The sequence below is a fragment of the Nicotiana tomentosiformis genome, chromosome 12, assembly GCF_000390325.3.
Source record: "Nicotiana tomentosiformis chromosome 12, ASM39032v3, whole genome shotgun sequence".
Taxonomy (NCBI): Eukaryota; Viridiplantae; Streptophyta; class Magnoliopsida; order Solanales; family Solanaceae; genus Nicotiana; species Nicotiana tomentosiformis.
The window spans coordinates 39,584,020-39,602,073 of NC_090823.1; the positions used below are offsets into that span (position 1 = coordinate 39,584,020).

General features: G+C 41.3%; 1 non-coding gene across 1 annotated transcript; it reads right to left on the reverse strand.

The window, feature by feature from the left end:
• Positions 1-5,211: 5,211 nt before the first annotated feature.
• LOC117276900 (small nucleolar RNA R71) lies at positions 5,212-5,318 on the reverse strand. The gene has a single exon (XR_004507167.1). It is a non-coding gene; the product is annotated as a small nucleolar RNA R71 (small nucleolar RNA).
• Between the last annotated feature and the right edge of the window lie 12,736 nt (positions 5,319-18,054).

Here is an 18,054-nt window from a genome sequence, read left to right on the forward strand (position 1 = left end):
CCCCCAAAACATTCAACAACAAATAAGATGTTTCAATCTCAGATAGTATGAGAAAAGTATGTCTCTATGCCTACATGTCAGTGTGCATGTGAAGTCCTAAATGTCACAAAATCGTGTAGCATGAGGAAATGCATATCTATGCATGTATGTCAAGTATACATATCATATGCAATGCATCACAGTGATGAGCTCATGTACTCACACTCTTGGAGTATTCAATCTCACTGTCTCGCACTCCCACTCATCACGCTCAATCACTCAACACACTCAGTCACTCAGGATTGTACAGTACTTGCGCTCACTGCTGATATGTCAGACTCCGGAGGGGCAGATCCTGTCCAAATGCTAATATAAGCCAACATGGCCTGCTTCGGCGTGCAGCCCAATCCATATAATAATAATATATATAAAGCCAATATGGCCTGCTGCAGCGTGCAGCCCGATCCCATCATGAATCAATAAAACTTGTTGCGGCGTTCCGCCCGATCCCATCAATATCACTCACAATCAGGTCCTCGGCCTCAGCTCAGTCATCAATCTCTCCAGTCTCTCAGGATCACAAATCTCATGCCAATCAGCCCAAACAATGATAACATGATGTGACAACAATGACAACAGAAACTGAGATATGATATGCAAATAAATAAATATGACTGAGCATGTAATTGCAATTTAAGCAAATAACTCAACAGCAACAATGACCTCAGTGGGTCCTAAAAGAATAAATATATAGCCTAAACATGATTTCTAACATGGATCACAACTACATTACTCTAGCGCGTAGGAATTTCATGGATAGAAGCAAGATTAGGTAACTACACACTACCACATAATCAACCGAGTCATAATTCACACGGTGCACACCAACACGCCCATCACCTAGGATGTGTGTCACCTCAACACCAACACATAACATGTATATTCAGGGATTCATACCCTCAACATCAAGTTTAGAAGTGTTACTTACCTCGAACAAGCCGAATCCAATCCCTAGCAAGCTAAACAATACTCTAGAAATGCCATCCCGCGCGTACCGACCTTTGAACTGCTCGAAACCTAATCTGTGTGGTGAAAATTGCCTTAAAATTGCTTCAATCCGAGCTCCATAGCTCCAAATATGTTAAAATGGCCGAACCCCCAAAAATAGAGTACTTATAATCATTAGACGAGTCAATGAATCACGATCGTTGAAATATCATTGCGATCGCGAAGAAGAAAAATGCACTGCCCCTGAAATACTCTACGCGATTGCGGAACCAGCTTCGCAATCGCAAAGCACAAAATGTTAACCCTCGAAGAATCTTTACGCGAACGCGGCCCCAAGCACGCGAACGCTATGAATAAGTCATGAAGACCTTCCCATCCTAGCTCTACACAGTGCGACCGCGTAATCACTTGCACTAACGCAATGCTCAAAATCCAGCAACCTATATGAACGCGGACGAATATTCGCGAACACGAAGAAGAAGATACCTAGCGCTAGATTTTCCTCTACACGATCGCACCTCCATCTTCGCGATCGCGAAAAACAGTTGGGGCACTAGACACCAGCAAAAACCAGCAATGCAAATATGAAGAAAAATGGGAAACTCATAACCACTCATCCAACAAGAACTAAAGCCAAATTCTTAGCCCACTTCCGATATTATTCTTCCTAATATACCGTAATCAAATCCGATAGTATCCATTCTAGGTCCAATGACCTTACCACATCAAACATAGCTATTCCATTGACACGCCACACGAATACAAACTAAAGTCACAACCGTGCAATCTATGCACCAGCAAGCAACAATTCAAATGTACTCAAACATGGAAAATGACTCAAATGAGAGAACCGTCTCGCAAGCCTAACAAGTACCACCACAGCCGCAATGCTATAAACCTATCATACATAGTATAACCAAGACATATGGATCTAACACAAAGGATCATATCCCAACATAACTCTACTGCAATGTGTGACCCCATCCAACACTGGTCTTATGAAATACCTCAAGCCGCAATGCTCAAAATCAACAACCACATGCAATTCGACATCAAGTACATGAAGTGCATGACCATAACCATAGAGAAGCGAATAACACAACATACCATGCCCGGAAAGATCATAACCAAGGCGTAATCAACCATTCAATACTCCAATAACTATCTTGCTCGAATTCCGCTACAAGGCCCAAACAGAACCGCATCATATGTGCATATAACCAATAAATCACAATCCCTCATAGCATAGAAGAGTAGAACATAGAATGACTCACCCCTGAACACTAACCGTGTTGAATTAACAAATCCGACTCGATGTAGAATGTGCATCCTTATTGGGCCTACCAATGGGCCGCCAAATCAACTCCAGTCATCCCAAATGGATAAATGGCCCTCCAAAAGTCCACAATGACCTAACCATAGCACGTACTACCATCCAGCTAACTTTGGCCACATCTTCACATTCCGCAACCCCGAAAGAATCTAAGTTTGATAACTCTTAGTCTCCAAATCCATAGAACACATGAATCGCCATAGCCAATCCCAACTCCACCACCTGAATGTCTAACACATCTCTCATGCACGATCATCCCACGAGGAAAACATCTATAATTCGTTCGTGCCACATAGCAAAATTTGAACATTAGCAGTCGATCAACCATGCGAGTACCGCAATACCAATGAAGCATCTATAAGTCAAAACACAGTGTGCCTTCTAAAATGTGCACCCTTCTCAGGCAATACCAAGTGGTAATAACATTCATCTAGTCATCTGAAATCATCCATGTTGTTTAAGAATTCATGACCTTCCCTTCGAACTGAATAGTGACCTTGCACATGCAAATCTCAATCCCACACAACACACAACATTTATTATGCCATCATATGAAAAGTACGAGAATCTCAATATCAACTTTGAATCACAAGTAGAATACATACTCAAATAGCTAGAAACCTTCCTCTTAATCCCATCCAAGAGAAAAACATAACACGCAACATACTCCTCGTGCCTGTAGAAAATATCCATGTCAAACCGAGGTAGAAACCATCGAGAACTCTTCGAAACCTATTTGCACATAATCAAGCCGTTATAACTGAATCTCTCTAACTAACCAAGCCACGCAGGTCGCTGATGTTCGGCTATAATTCCATATTTTAGTACATTATTTACCTTACAGTTTAGGTGATTTAATGCCAAACTATACTTTATTTGCGCGTAATGGAGTCTATTTTATGTGTAGGTACATTGGAGATGAAATTAGAGCAAAAGGAAGATTTAAAGTATAAAGCGTGCTCGAAAATAGTTGGAAAGAAGAAAGAAAGAAGTGAGCAGCGGAAAAATGAAGAAGCTAGCGAAGCGAGCTATGGAGCTCGCGTTAGAGCTGGTGAGGCGAGCCTCTGAACTCGCGTGGGAGCAGGCGACGTGGGGGGTAAGGTGAGGATGAGCGCACTGAATGCCTGGTGCCGCATAGTCTGGGGGCCAGATGCATCTCGCGTTTTACCTCACGAGGCACGGTCTGAGACGAGCCTGATCCGGATTTAGAAGGCTTATTTCATCTCTTTGTTTGACTAGGACTTGGGATATGTCTTTTAGGTATTTTTCTACACATATAAATAGACATTAAACACCACTTTTGAAGGAGCTTTGCAACCGGAGGCAAGAATAGCTCGTGGAACACCTGTTGGTGGATAGAATCATCGATTTCTACATTCCTTCATCTTTACCTTGTAATTTATTTATGCAAAATACTTGGGATATTTTTACTATGAGTATGAGTAGCTAAAATTCTAATATAGGATTTTGATGGAATCTATTGGAGGATGATTTTCCTGTTACGTTATTATAGATTTGCCGTAGTGTTTCTCTATTTTTTTCAACTACGTTTATATTATGGTTGGTTGAAGAGCTCTCAATCGACTGTGCCTATTTAATGTGTATTCTCGGAAAAGAGTGCATATTTAGGTAGTTGTTGAACATCATCACTCCTAACGTATATAAGGGATCAATACGGAGGGTTTAAAGGTGGGATTAGGAATAACGAAATCTTGGTACTATCCGAGTGAGCCGTAACTTAGTGCCAGCTAGCGTAATTCGGAAGAATATATCTAGTAAATTGTGGTAGTTACTCAGGAGAGAATTACGACAATCAGAAAGCACATGATCGGTAGAGAAAACTTAGGCAACTTTATAGGAAATGTAGCGGAAAAGATTCTGACAATAGGGGAAATCAGAACCTTAGATCATTCCAAATCTTGTCTACAACCTGTTCGTAGTTAGTTATTAATTACTGCATTTTCATAACTAAATTTTTTAGCAGTAAACATCTAATTTGTTATTTAAATATTTCTGAAGATTGATTGCGTGAATTTGTGCAAGTCTAGTAGATGTGCTTTATAGGTTAATTCCCTGTGTGATTCGACTTTGGGCTTGTTAACCGGAATATATTTGCAACAACCGATTAGTCCTTTTTATAAGGCACAGTTGGGCGTGATCAAATTTTGGCGTCGTTGCCGGGGAATTAATGGTGTTATTAATTGCAGCTAAAAGAAGTGCTAGAATTCTTAGTGTAGTCAATTTTCTTCATTTTAAACTAAATATATTGAAATTCTAACGTTTGTAGTCTTGGGTGTTACAGGGGCATGCCTAGAAACTCCTCAAGAACTGCTGAATTGTTCGAAGCATTATCATATACTGAGAAAGTTTTCAAGGCACTGAATCGTGCAAACAAGAAGGGGAAACAACAATAGAACTCAACAGAACAAATCGAACTAGACATGGATGACGGAATAAAAAATCCAAACAACAAAAACAATGCAAATGAACCGAACAATCAGGGTGTGGTGCCTCTTGTGCCAGAAACAGTATTGTATGATTGGGCACAACCCACCACCGAAAATCTGGCAACCGCAATTGCAGTCCCTCAGATACAAGCGGAATCATTTCAAATCACAAACGGCATGCTACATTTGTTGTAGAACAAGGGACTGTTCTCAGGGTCTTACATTGAAGATCCTCAGCAGCATCTGAAAACTTTCCTGTCAATATGTGTCACGCAAAGGCAACCTAATGTGACACCGGGAGCAATAAAGTTGTTATTGTTTCCATTCTCGGTGATGGGAGAGACTCAGACTTGGCTTAATTCACTCCCCATAAACTCCATCACTACTTAGGAGGAATTAGTCAAGAAGTTTTTGAACAAGTTCTACCCACCCAATAAGACTGCCAAACGAATTGATGAGATATTGAGCTTCAGGCAGAGACCAATAGAAACACTACAAGAAACGAGGGAGAGGTTCAAGGGTATGCTGGTTAAGTGTCCACATCATGGCATTTCAGATCAGATGTTGGGGCAGAGGTTCTACATAGAATTGGCAGACAGCATAAAGGCCAATGTTGATGCTTCAGCAGGTGGAGCATTTTTGAGCAAATCATTCAGAGAATGCAAGATCCTACTTGATAAAATGGCTCAAAACTCAGGATGGATGACAAGAGACTCTACGATCACTCCTGTCGTTCACTCAGTAGCTTTGGACCCAAATAACTCCATAGCCGAAAATATGGCCACTCTGATGATACAAATGAGTATCCTCACCAAAAAGATCGATGAATCAGGACAGAAGTAGCAAGTACACATAGTTTATGCGACTAATGGGGGCTTATGTACACCATGCATTAACCAACCATATGTATGCTCTTGGAGTGCAGAAAGTGACAACCAGCACTATCAGGAAGATATGAACTATGTGGCAAACTATGGAGGAAAGAGGCAATGTGGTCAGAATTGGGGGCAACAGAATCAGCAATATAGACCAGCACATCAGCAGTACAATAATAGCAGCAATCCTGGAGCTATGCGACCACAGGGTCAAGTTGTGCTGTACCAAAGGCAACAAAGACATAACCAGCAAAATTAGCAGCTAGCTTATCAACAGCCTCAACAACAGCAAATAGTGAGACAAGATGATGGGTTGTCTGAAATTAAAGGAATGTTGCAACAACTGATTGGGTCCAATGGAAAAATGCAAGAGAGAGTGGACGCACATGAATTAACGATAAAAGGTATTGAGATTCAATTAGGACAGATATCAATGGCTCTGAATAATCGCCCCCAAGGGACGTTACCTGCAGACACACAAGTCAATCTAAAAGAGCAGGGCCCAAAATAGCTTATGGCAGTGAGTCTAAGAAATGGTAGAGACCTAGATCTAGAGCAAGAAATTGCTCGCGAAAGCCGACCAAATAAAACACTTGTGCCAGTACCCATTGAGGTAGATGATTCAACAGGGTTAACTGAGGTGCCGATACAACATGCACAAGAGAGCACAAGCAAAGAAAAAGAGGTTGCAAAGGAGATTGAGGTAGCACAAGAAACGACAGTAGAAGTAGTGCCTGAGCAGGATAAAACTCAAATCACATGAAGGAAGCAAACTCCAGCACCATTCCCACATAGATTGGCCAAATATCAGAAGGGTGAGTAGTATAAGAAATTCATGGAGATGTTGAAACAAATCCAGGTGAACATTCCACTGATTGATGCCTTGAAGGAGATGCCTGGGTATGCCAAACTGATGAAGGATTTGATGACTCGCAAGTTAGACTCTCTAGACTTGGCCACTTTTAAACTAACCCAGACCTGTAGTGCTGTCGTGATGAGACCCATAACTGAAAAGTTGTTAGACCCAGTGAGTTTCATAATCCCATGCACAATAGGCAGCTACGCTTTTGCTAAAGTATTGTGTGATTTGGAGGCAAGCATAAACTTGATGCCTACAAAAGGTTAGGCATTAGAAGAGCAAGAGCCACATCCATGTTACTATAGCTAGCCGACCGGACAGTGAAGAGGCCATCAGGTATCCTTGATGATGTACTAGTGTAGGTTGGAAAGTTTGTTTTTTCAACAGATTTTGTCATTCTGGACTACCGGGTTGACGAGGAGATCCCCATAATTTTGGGAAGACCATTCTTGGCCATTGGGAGAGCTCTAATTGATTGTGAAATTGGAGAGCTAAAAAAGAGACTGAATGATGAAGAGATAACATTCAATGTGCAGAAGTCTATGTGGCGACCAAGTGAATTTGCTAACTGCTCTCTGATAGAAGTTGTGGATGTAATTTTGGAGGAGGAAGATGAGACTCTGAACACTAAAGACCCTCTAGCAGCCTGTCTCATGAACTTAGAGGAAGTTAATTGAGAGGACTTGGCAGAGTGGGTGCTGGCTCTTGAAGGCCAAGGGTTCTGGAAAAGAGAGCTCGAATTTGAGTCTTTGCATTTAGAAGAAAGAAAGACTCCTCCAGCTAGCCATCAATCGAAGAGCCATCACAGTTGGAACTGAAACCGCTACGACCTCACCTCAGGTATATTTTATTAGGACCTAACTCAACTTTACATGTTATTATCTCATCTGTTTTGTTAGATGTGCAGGCAGAACAGCTTTTGCAGGTATTAATAGAGTGCAAAACTGCAATTGGTTAGACCATTGCAGACAGTAAAGGGATCAACCTGGCCTTCTGTATGCATAAGATTTTACTGAAGGATGGCCACAAACCTTCCAGAGAACATCAAAGATAGTTGAACCCAACATGAAAGAAGTTATGAAAAAGGATATGATAAAGTGGTTAGATGCGGGAATCATTTTTCCCATCTCCGACGGCAACTGGATTAGTCCAGTTCAATGTATGCCAAAGAAAGGTGGAATGACTGTTGTGCAAAATGAGAAAAACGAGCTGATCTCAACAAGAATAGTCACGGGATGGCGAATTTGTATGGACTACAGAAGATTGAACAAGGCCACCCGAAAAGACCATTTTCCCTTGTTGTTCATTGATCAGATGTTAGATAGATTGGCTGGGAGGTCCCACTTCTGCTTTCTAGATGGATACTCAGGGTATAATCAGATCTTTATTGACCCGGAAGATAGAGAGAAAACATCATTCACCTATCCATATGGCATCTACGCTTTTCGGGGAATGACGTTAGGCCTATACAATGCACCCGCCATATTTCAAAGGTGCATGATGGCCATCTTCACAGATATGGTATAAGACATAATGGAAGTCTTCATGGATGATTTCTCAGTGGTGGGAGACTCATTCGATGACTGCCTTAAGAATCTGAAAAGAGTGCTGAAAATATGTATGGAGACCAATTTGGTGCTCAACTGGGAAAAGTGTCATTTCATAGTACATGAAGGTATAGTCTTGGGGCACCTAGTGTGATAGAAAACTTACCACCACCCACTTCTGTCAATGCAATAAGAAGTTTCGTTGGCCACGCCGGTTTTTACAGACGGTTTATAAAAGATTTCTCCAAAATTGCTAACCACTTGTGTAAACTGCTTGAAAAAGATCAGCCTTTTGTGTTTTCTGACAACTGTAGGGTAGCGTTTGAGGAGTTGAAGAAGGAACTGGTGACTACACCAATCATAGTGGCCCCCGACTGGGGGCAACCTTTGGAGCTGATGTGTGATGCAAGAGACTGATGTGGGAGCAGTTCTTGGACAACGAAAAGATAAAGTCATGCTTCCGATAAACTACGCAAGTAGAACCTTGAGCGGCGCCCAACTGAATTACACAGTGACAAAAAATGAGATGCTAGTTGTGGTGTTCGCATTTGATAAATTCAAGTCATACCCGATAGGCTCAAAGGTAATTGTTTACACTGACCATGCTGGCCTCAGGTACCTAATTGAGAAAAAGGAGTCAAAGATGCGCCTAATTCGATGGGTGCTACTGCTACAATAGTTCGACTTGGAAATCCGGGACCGAAAAGGAATAAAAAACCAAGTTGTTGATCATTTGTCCCGGCTTGAAGGAGCGGAAAAGAAGGTGGAGGTGGAGGAGATCATGGAGACTTTCCCAGATAAACAACTTTTAGCAACGAGCCTCGAGGCTACACCATGATATGCAGATATTGCAAATTACCTAGCAAGCGGTATTGTTCCCTATGACTTGTCTTCTGTGCAAAATAAAAAAAAATTTCGTGATTGTCGCATGTATTTCTAGGATGAACCATATTTGCTTAGGATTTGTCTTGATAACATGATCCGGAGATGCATTCCCAAGATAGATCAAGCTTCTGTTTTGCAGGCATGTCATGCTTCACCGTATGGAGGACATTTTGGAGGTGTTAGGACAGCTGCTAAAGTGTTTGAGTCAGGTTTTTATTGGCCGATATTGTTTAAAGATGCACACTTATGGGTGAAAAGTTGTGATGAGTGCCAACGGACGGGGAATATTTCCCGTCGGCATGAGATGCCCATGAACCCAATTCAAGAGGTGGAAGTATACGATGTATGGGGAATCGACTTTATGGGACCATTTGCCAGCTCATATAATAAGTATATACTTGTAGCGGTGGACTATGTCTCGAAATGGGTAGAAGCCGTGGCACTTCCAACAAATGATGCGAAGATAGTTATTGGTTTCCTGAGAAAACATATCTTCACCAGATTTGGCACTCCAAGAGCTATCATCAGTGATGGGGGCACCCACTTCTACAACCGATCCTTTGCAAAGTTGTTGGAGAAATATGGAGTTCTCCATAAATTTGCTACTCCGCATCACCCACAAAGCAAGTCGAGGTGTCAAATAGAGAAATCAAGAGTGTTTTGACCAAAACTGTAAATGCTACTTGGACTGATTGGGCGAGAAAATTGGATGATGCGCTATGGGCCTACCGTACTGCATTCAAAACTCCGATTGGTATGTCATCGTATAAATTGGTGTTTGGAAAGGCATGTCACTTGCCGGTGGAGTTAGAGCATAAAGCCTTTTGGGCGTTACGACAATTAAATCTAGACTAGGAGGCCGCTGGAACTAGTAGAGTCACAGAGCTTCATGAACTTGACGAATTTTGTTATCATGCTTTTGAGAGTACAAGGTTACATAAGGAAATAATGAAATCGGTGCACGATAAAAACATTCTTGAGCAAAATTTTAAGCCGGGAGACGTGGTATTATTATTCAATTCGAGATTGAGGCTGTTTCCGGAAAAATTGAAGTCAAGATGGTCAGGACCATTTTGTGTGCTAGAGATTCACCCCACCGGAGCCGTAGAGATTGCTTCAGAAGATGGCTCTCGCAAGTTCAGAGTCAATGGTCACAGGTTGAAACATTATTTGGGCATGGATGAGACGAAAGTAGTATCGGTGACTCATTTGCTAGAGCCAACAATATTGAGCGAGCTTTAAGTTGATTGCATGCGTCGTGCCGCGATGTTAAATCAGGCGCTTCATGGGAGGCAACTCATTGTAATGTTGTATTCTTCATGCCGTGACGTTAACTAAGGCGCTCGTTGGGAGGCAACCCAATTTGTAATTGATTTTTAGTAAAGTGAGAATTTTTTTTCTTCTCGTTTGTAGGAACTAACATGTTTCCAGGGAATTTTGGCGGGTCGTGCACTGAACCTCGCGTCGCCTGGTCCCCAGCGAGCTGGGCTAGATGGAATGCCTCGCGTCGCCAGATAGAATTCTCGCATGGGAGCTCGCCTTGCATGGGCTATAACGAGATATATCTCGCATGGAGCCTCACGCCGTATGCCCTAGAGCTCGCGTTGGAGATCGCCTCGCGAGGGGGAAAGCAAGGCAGAATCCTCGCGTCGCCAGGTAAGTGAATTTTTCGGGTTCTTTTAATTTCTTTTCTTTTGTTATTTTAACTCCCTCCCTTAAAAACCTAACCTAAACGCCGAAAACTTCACTGCTCACAAAAATCTCCAACACTCATGCAAAGAAGAAACTGCCAAACCCTCTCCCTCACAAACCCTCCAATATCAATTCAAGGTAAATCCCTCCTCTTAAACACCCAAGATATGATTTCTACCTCCATTCCTTGGCAATTTTGAATTGGGTGAATGCATGTCATTGGATACAAATTTTGGGGTTGTTCTTTATTGTAACAATGTGTTTGTGTGTCCCAACCCCATGAACCCCATAAGTATGGTGTTGTTATTGTGTGAACAAGTGGTAGCATGGAACTCCCAAGCCAATTTGGGAGGGTGAGGCAATCCCTCATCCCTACAAGCACTCCCATGGCACTAGTGCATGCTAAGTGTTTGTCATAATGCCCCAAAGGCATTCTTTGTCCCCATTGGAGCCCGATCTCCGGGATTGTAAGACTAGTGCTATGTAGTCATGCACCACTTTAAAATTTTAAGTGTGGGGTGGCTCACTAGTAGCCCGATGCTTCGAAATTGGAGGAAGCACCCATGTGTCATTGCTTGATTCTCATACTAAGAAAAGATGAGGTGAAGTCTGAGTAACCTCGGAAATTGTTGAAAATCATGTGTTGAACTCTTAAGTGTGGGGTCGTAAAACCATGTTTTGAATTTTGCAATGCGTCCTAAACTGATTAATACACTTGTGTAGATACAAACATGCCTCCAAGGAAGGACACCGGTAAAGGAAAGGCCACATCCACTGCTCCGTCTAAGGCTAAGGCTCCCTCCGCACCTACACCGAAGAAGAGAAAAGGGGGGAAGCTACTTCCAGTCAGGGTGAAGGACTACAAGCCGTGGCAGCTGTAGCAGCCACTCCCTCACAACCTCAAGGACAGTGGGAGTTTGGACTCAAGAGCATACCTCCACATGTTAAGGATTGGTACAAACGTTGTAGGCCGAGACATATACATCCGGAATCTGCAATTCATGAGCTTCGCCTACAAGCCAAGTACCAAGAAATATGGAGATGTATTAATAAGTTAGGGTTGCGTTATGTGTTCAAAAAATCAGGGATATCAATATTAATCTGGTTCGAGAATTTTATGTCGGGTTTGAACCAAAGGATCCTGAGCAGCTGGTGCCCATTCGGGGAAGGTTGATAGATTTTCCAGCCTCAATAATATGCAATTTCTTAGGTGCTCCAGATGTTCCTCAGGAACCCTTGGATAATTTCATCGCCCGTTCTACATATCAAGAACTGCGACATACTCTTTGTGGTGTCAATTCTGTGGCGGCTTGGGTTCGGTACAAGAAAACCAATCGTCATAGAAAATTCCCTAAGAAGAAAATGAGGGCAGAGGCTCAAGTATGGCTGAAATTACTTAATACACGGCTCCTACCTTGCAATCATGACACTCTTATTATCCGTGAGAGGACGTGTGTGCTATATTTCTTCATGACTGGCTAGCGAGTGAATGTGGGCCACTTGATCCGATACCAGATCCTTAGTGAGAACTAGTAAAAGAATTGATCGAATGCCCTTTGCAAATATGTTAACACAGTATTTGAGACAAGAAGAGGTGGAGGAGGAGAAAGCTTTCGATCACACCATTGATCAGCCCCTACGACTAATGGACATTACAAGCGTCCGGGTTAAGGAGGAGAATGTTATGCCATCAATGACAAGTTTCGAGCACAATGCTCACGATGACAGCTTTATGGCCCATTTATATGGGATGATGGACTTGCATCTTCGGATTGGGAGACGTCCCGCTCAATGCTCATGCTCAGCAGCTGGTTGGGCTTGGTAATGGCTACAGACTCCTAGAGGATGAGGATGTCAACACACCTGAGCAGTCTGAGGCTGAGCCGGAGAAGTCGGATGATGATGATGATGATGCTGATGAGGAGGAAGCAGAAGATGAGGAATGGGCAGCCTTCGAGGAGGAAGGCGATGACGAGGTTTGATCAGGGAGTTTTCATACACCCAACTTGTTATTTTTCTTGTTTTGTCTGTGTGAGTATGCACAGAGGGCATTGCATGAAATAAGTATGGGGTGGTAACTTGTAAATATTAGTCTTGTTGTAGTTATTTTTTTTAGTTAGTGTCGTCTTAGCCTTTTAGAAAAAAACAAAAAAACAAGTAGAAAAATTGGACTCTTTCTGACGATGGATCTCCTAGACAGTTTTCTTGAGGGAATTAAGTCTAAAGAAAAAAAAATATTTCTTTGTAGGTAGTGTAGTAATTTCCCCTCGCTTTTTCTTTGTGTCGCAGTTCTTTTCCAAGGGTTTTAGTTAAACCGGGTGTAGTTAGTTTTAATTTTTAGGAGTAGAAACCACTGTGCTATGAATTGAATTGCAGTGATATCTCTTGACTTTGTTATGCCTTGAGAATAGTGAGCACTCTGGTTGTGAAGCTTAGGCTCAGTGTTTGACTCTAGTATAAGTACCTTTAATCGTAGATTCTTAAATTTGCTTAACTGTTTTGACTAGAGTGTCGTGATAAAACCAATCCTGAGTGAGTTATGTGTCATGTCTGTGTGAGGTTTGTATGTATTCTGTGCATTGCAGTTGATGTCTAGAACTTGCCCCGTGTGTGTGCAAAGCAAAATAGTAGTTTTGTTCAGTCTGGGAAGTGATATAGGCATTTTCTTGTTGAGCCAGATATATATAGTTTACCCGCCTAAATATCATATAACGTAGTTAACCCCTTTGAGCCTATAATCTTGTTTCTTTGGTAACCACAGTACAAGCCTTACCCCTTTGTTTGAATTGACCATATATTTGAACCTTGTCACCTCTCATGAGCACTTGAATTGTGATGAATTATGTAAAAGTTAAAGTGTGGGGTGGTGGTTTGGCTTTTGAGTGAAACAAATGGAATAAGGAGAAAGGTGCACCATTTTGAAAATAAAAAAATATATATCAATAAAAGCCACTTGGATTGAAAAAAAAAAAATATATATATATATATATATATATATATATAGTTGTATTGTATGAAAAATAATTCTTGATGGTGGTGCCTAGTGATGTAATTGTGCTTAAAGAAGTATGGGGTAATATACATTGATATGAAGGTGGAGTTTTGGTTTGACATAAGTATGGGCTCGAGTTTTAAAGTATATGTATTAAAGTGCTTAAGGGAGGTGTAGTCACTCATATCCAAACGTATCCTACCCGACCCACAGCCTACATTACAACCAGTTAAAGTCCTACTTGATCCTAGACTGAATGATCTCGATTAGTAGAGTATTACACTACGGGCAAGCCTATGGTGCATCATTTGTGGCATATGACTGTTATTTCTCAGAGCGAGTGAATTCTTCCTATCTTGAGTTCCTACGGTCTTAAAATTTATTGTGTGGAACTAATTTCGTTTGTCGTGTGAGGGCACGTGATTCATGATGGAGAGGTAATGTCGGTGACCTCCATGTTAGAGTAAGTAAGTGAATTATGAATAATGCATGGTATTTATGAGTCAAATCTTGAGGTGAGGGTGTTACACATTTGTGCTTAGTATATTTTAAAGATTCTTGGTGTGACGAGTTAAGGGAATTGCTTAAAAGGTTGTGTCTATAAGTGTAGTTTGATTGCTCGAGGACGAGCAACGTTTAAGTCGCCAACCCCAAGAGTATTGCCATAAAACACCTATAGAGACTCACCACATCATAAGTACCCAAAGAACCGATCATATCCATTACCGTGTTGATCCCACCTACTACCAAGTTGTCCTATTTCTCCGAGTTCTTTCTGAATTACCCTCAAGTTGACACTTCTCCTTACTAGAACACCACGATTCTTACCCAAAGCTCACCACAAGAGATCCTAGCATAAAATCACACCACCCTAAGGCCAATAAGCCGATGTATTCCCTCTTAAGCACCCCAAAGTACCATAACTAAGACACCCACTCTGAAGAGACCTTCTGCGAATCTAAAGCCATTTCCTTCACCTTCCTAATACTAGAATGTAGAATCCATAATGATATAGAAATACCACGAATCCCGACACCATCCAATGCAAATCCCAGATTCTTGCCATATACAAATCCAGAAAAAAAATTCTCAAATGCCACATATGAATCTTAAACTCCTTATAACTTCCTCGAGAGTCATCCACCCTATTCGAATCTCAAATGAACCGCCCAAACGAGCCGAATGATCTGTGCTCCATTAGCACTTCAGCACCCAAAGAAGTAATCCACACATTTAAGCAACCGAGCGAATTCCTTTTCTTAGTACATTACATCCATCAAGAAAAGAAACCCTAAACTATTCCCAAGACTTCCATATGTCCATAAGGTGTAATACATCATGCATCCAGAAATTCCTTACTCAAGTCATCTTCGAAATTAGCCTCTTCAGTCATAACCGATCCACAAGTATGCCTCAAATCGAAACTAGTACAACACTCAATCATGCAATCAAATTATCGATAGCAGATTCCCCCACTTGGCTCGAAGCCATAGATCTAAACATTCGATAACTCACAATACTCATACTCTATTACTGCCATAATCCCGTATCAAAATTCAACTCAATCCTTCATAAGCTCATGTAAAACAAACCACTCAATACCTCAAATCATCAGCTAATCTTGCATTCATCCTCGTGACGGTCAAGTTGACTTTCTCAACCGATCCAAACTCAAATCACAACATATATAACCCACTAATAGAAAGAAACTCTCCACATAACATCATAAGGATCATATATTCGTAGACTACCCCGCAGGAGATAACCCACATGCTTAGCCTCAACTGGCTTCCCTCTATACCCCTTCATGGCCACGACCACTATGCAATCACTGCATCCTCTCGAGTCTGAACTTGTCAACAAGACATGAGAATCTACTTCGTCCCATAAATAAAATTACATAAAATAACCCCTCAAAATCCCCATAACTCCATACCGTATAACACATGCACAGAAATCGAGCACTCAATAGCCCTTTTCACATCTCAAGCAAACTCTTCTCAACATATTTCAACCATCTGAACGCTTCCCGCAGTCATATCCTACTCATCATATAGCCATCCAACCGCTCATCAAACCACCAGTCCTACTCATAGGGACACCACTGGACATAGAAGTCCAAAAGTACATGCTCACACAACTGAAACTACTGAGCCTAAGCAGTGGTCCAAACCCGGCCTCAAGTCCTTTAGACTGGCCCATCACCAAAACACAGAAGACACATCTCGCACCTCATCCATGGAATTCCACAAGCCGTCGATATACAGCTGATACCGAACGCTCACATACGCATACGAGTAAGTGGATGGAATTCAAAAAGATATGCTTCAAGCTGAATCAATGTCGCACGATAAGGAAAGAAAGATGGGAAGTTTATCCTAAATGCCATGTATCCTCTCTAAGATAGGTATGGACGTCATCATACCGATCCGCAAGACTGTACTAGACACTTGCTCATGACTCATAGAACCTATGAACCTAGAACACTCATACCAACTTGTCACGACCCAAAATCCAACTAGTCATGATGGCACCTAACCCAACCCGCTAGGTAAGCTAATTAGCAACAATCCAATTCAATTAGAGATTTACTGAGAGAAATAATGATAATATAACTGAACTTTTATACAAAGAATTCTCAAATGACTGGTAGTACAAATCATGAGCTTCTAAGACATAGAGTTTACAAAGCTAGTGTGAAATAACTACATCATTTGTTTGAAATGTACATAAATAGATTTTTTTATAAATCTAAAGCTACCATGAACAAGAGGAAGCTACAACCGGAATGCAAGTTCATCTTCAAAGATAGCTCCCGCCATACACAACGATATCAGCTCCAAAATCTACACGCAAGGTGCAAAAGTATAGTATGAGTACAACCGACCCCATGTACTCAATAAGTAACAAACCTAGCCTTAGGTTGAAAGCAGTGACGAGCTTGGACAACGGTCAGAGTCCAACACCAATAGCCAACAACAACTCATAACAATATAATAAAAGTAGTACAAAAAATAACTCAAAGATATGATGCTCAGCTCGTTCACAGTTACGGAAAATAGACATGATTTTCAAGTATAACAGTAAAACCCAGATCTTTCACCGAAATCCCAAAAATATGAGTAAGTCAGGAATCTGTGATTTTTCCCCCAAATACTTTCAACAACAGATAAGATGCTTCAATGTGCATGTGAAGTCCTGAATGTCACAAAATCGTGTAGCATGAGGAAATGCATCTCTATGCATGTATGTCATGTATACATGTCAAATGCAATGCATCACAATGATGAACGCACGTACTCACACTCTCGGAGTACTCAATCTCATTGTATCGCACTCCCACTTATCACGCTTAATCACTAAGAAAATTTAGTCACTCAACACTGTACGGTACCTGCGCTCACTGCTGGTATGTCAGACTTCGGAGGGGCGGATCCTTCCCAAGCACTAATATAAGCCAACATGGTATGCTACGGCGTGCAGCCCAATCCCATCAATAATAATAAAACCTATAAGGCATGTTGCGATGTGCATCCTGATCCATAATAATAATAATAATAATAATAATAATAATAATAATAATAATAATAATAATAATAATAATAATATATAAAGCCAATAATAATAATAATAATAATAATAATAATAATAATAATATATAAAGCCAATATGGCATGCTGCGGCGTGTAGCCCGATCCTATCATGAATCAATAAAACATGTTGTGGCGTGCAGCCCGATCCCATCAATATCACTCACAAGCAAGCCCTCGGCCTCAGCTCAGTCACCAATCTCTCTAGTCTCTCGGGCTCACAAATCTCATGCCAATCAGCCCAAAAAATAATAACATGATGTGACAACAATGACAACAGAGACTAAGATATGATATGCAAATGAATGAATATGACTGAGCATGTAATTGTAATTTAAGCAAATAACTCAACAGCAACAATGACCTCAGTGGGTCCCAAAAAAATAAGTATATAGCCTAAACATGATTTCTAATAAGGATCACAACTCCATTACACTAGCACGTAGGAATTTCATGGATAGAAACAAGATTAGGTAACTATACACTACCCTAGAATCAACCGAGTCATAATTCACACGGTACACGCCCACACGCATGTCACTTAGCATGTGCGTCACCTCAACACCAACACATAATATGTATATTCAGGGATTCATACCCTCAGCATCAAGTTTAGAAGTGTTACTTACCTCGAATAAACCGAATCCAATACCGAGCAAGCCAAATAATACTCTAGAAATGTCATCCCGCACATACCGACCTCCGAACGGCTCGAAACCCAATCCATATGGTAAATATCGCCTCAAAAATCGCTTCAATCCGAGATCCATAGCTCCAATTATGTTAAAATAGCCGAACCCCCCAAAAATATAGTACTTATAATCACTGGACGAATCAATCACAACTG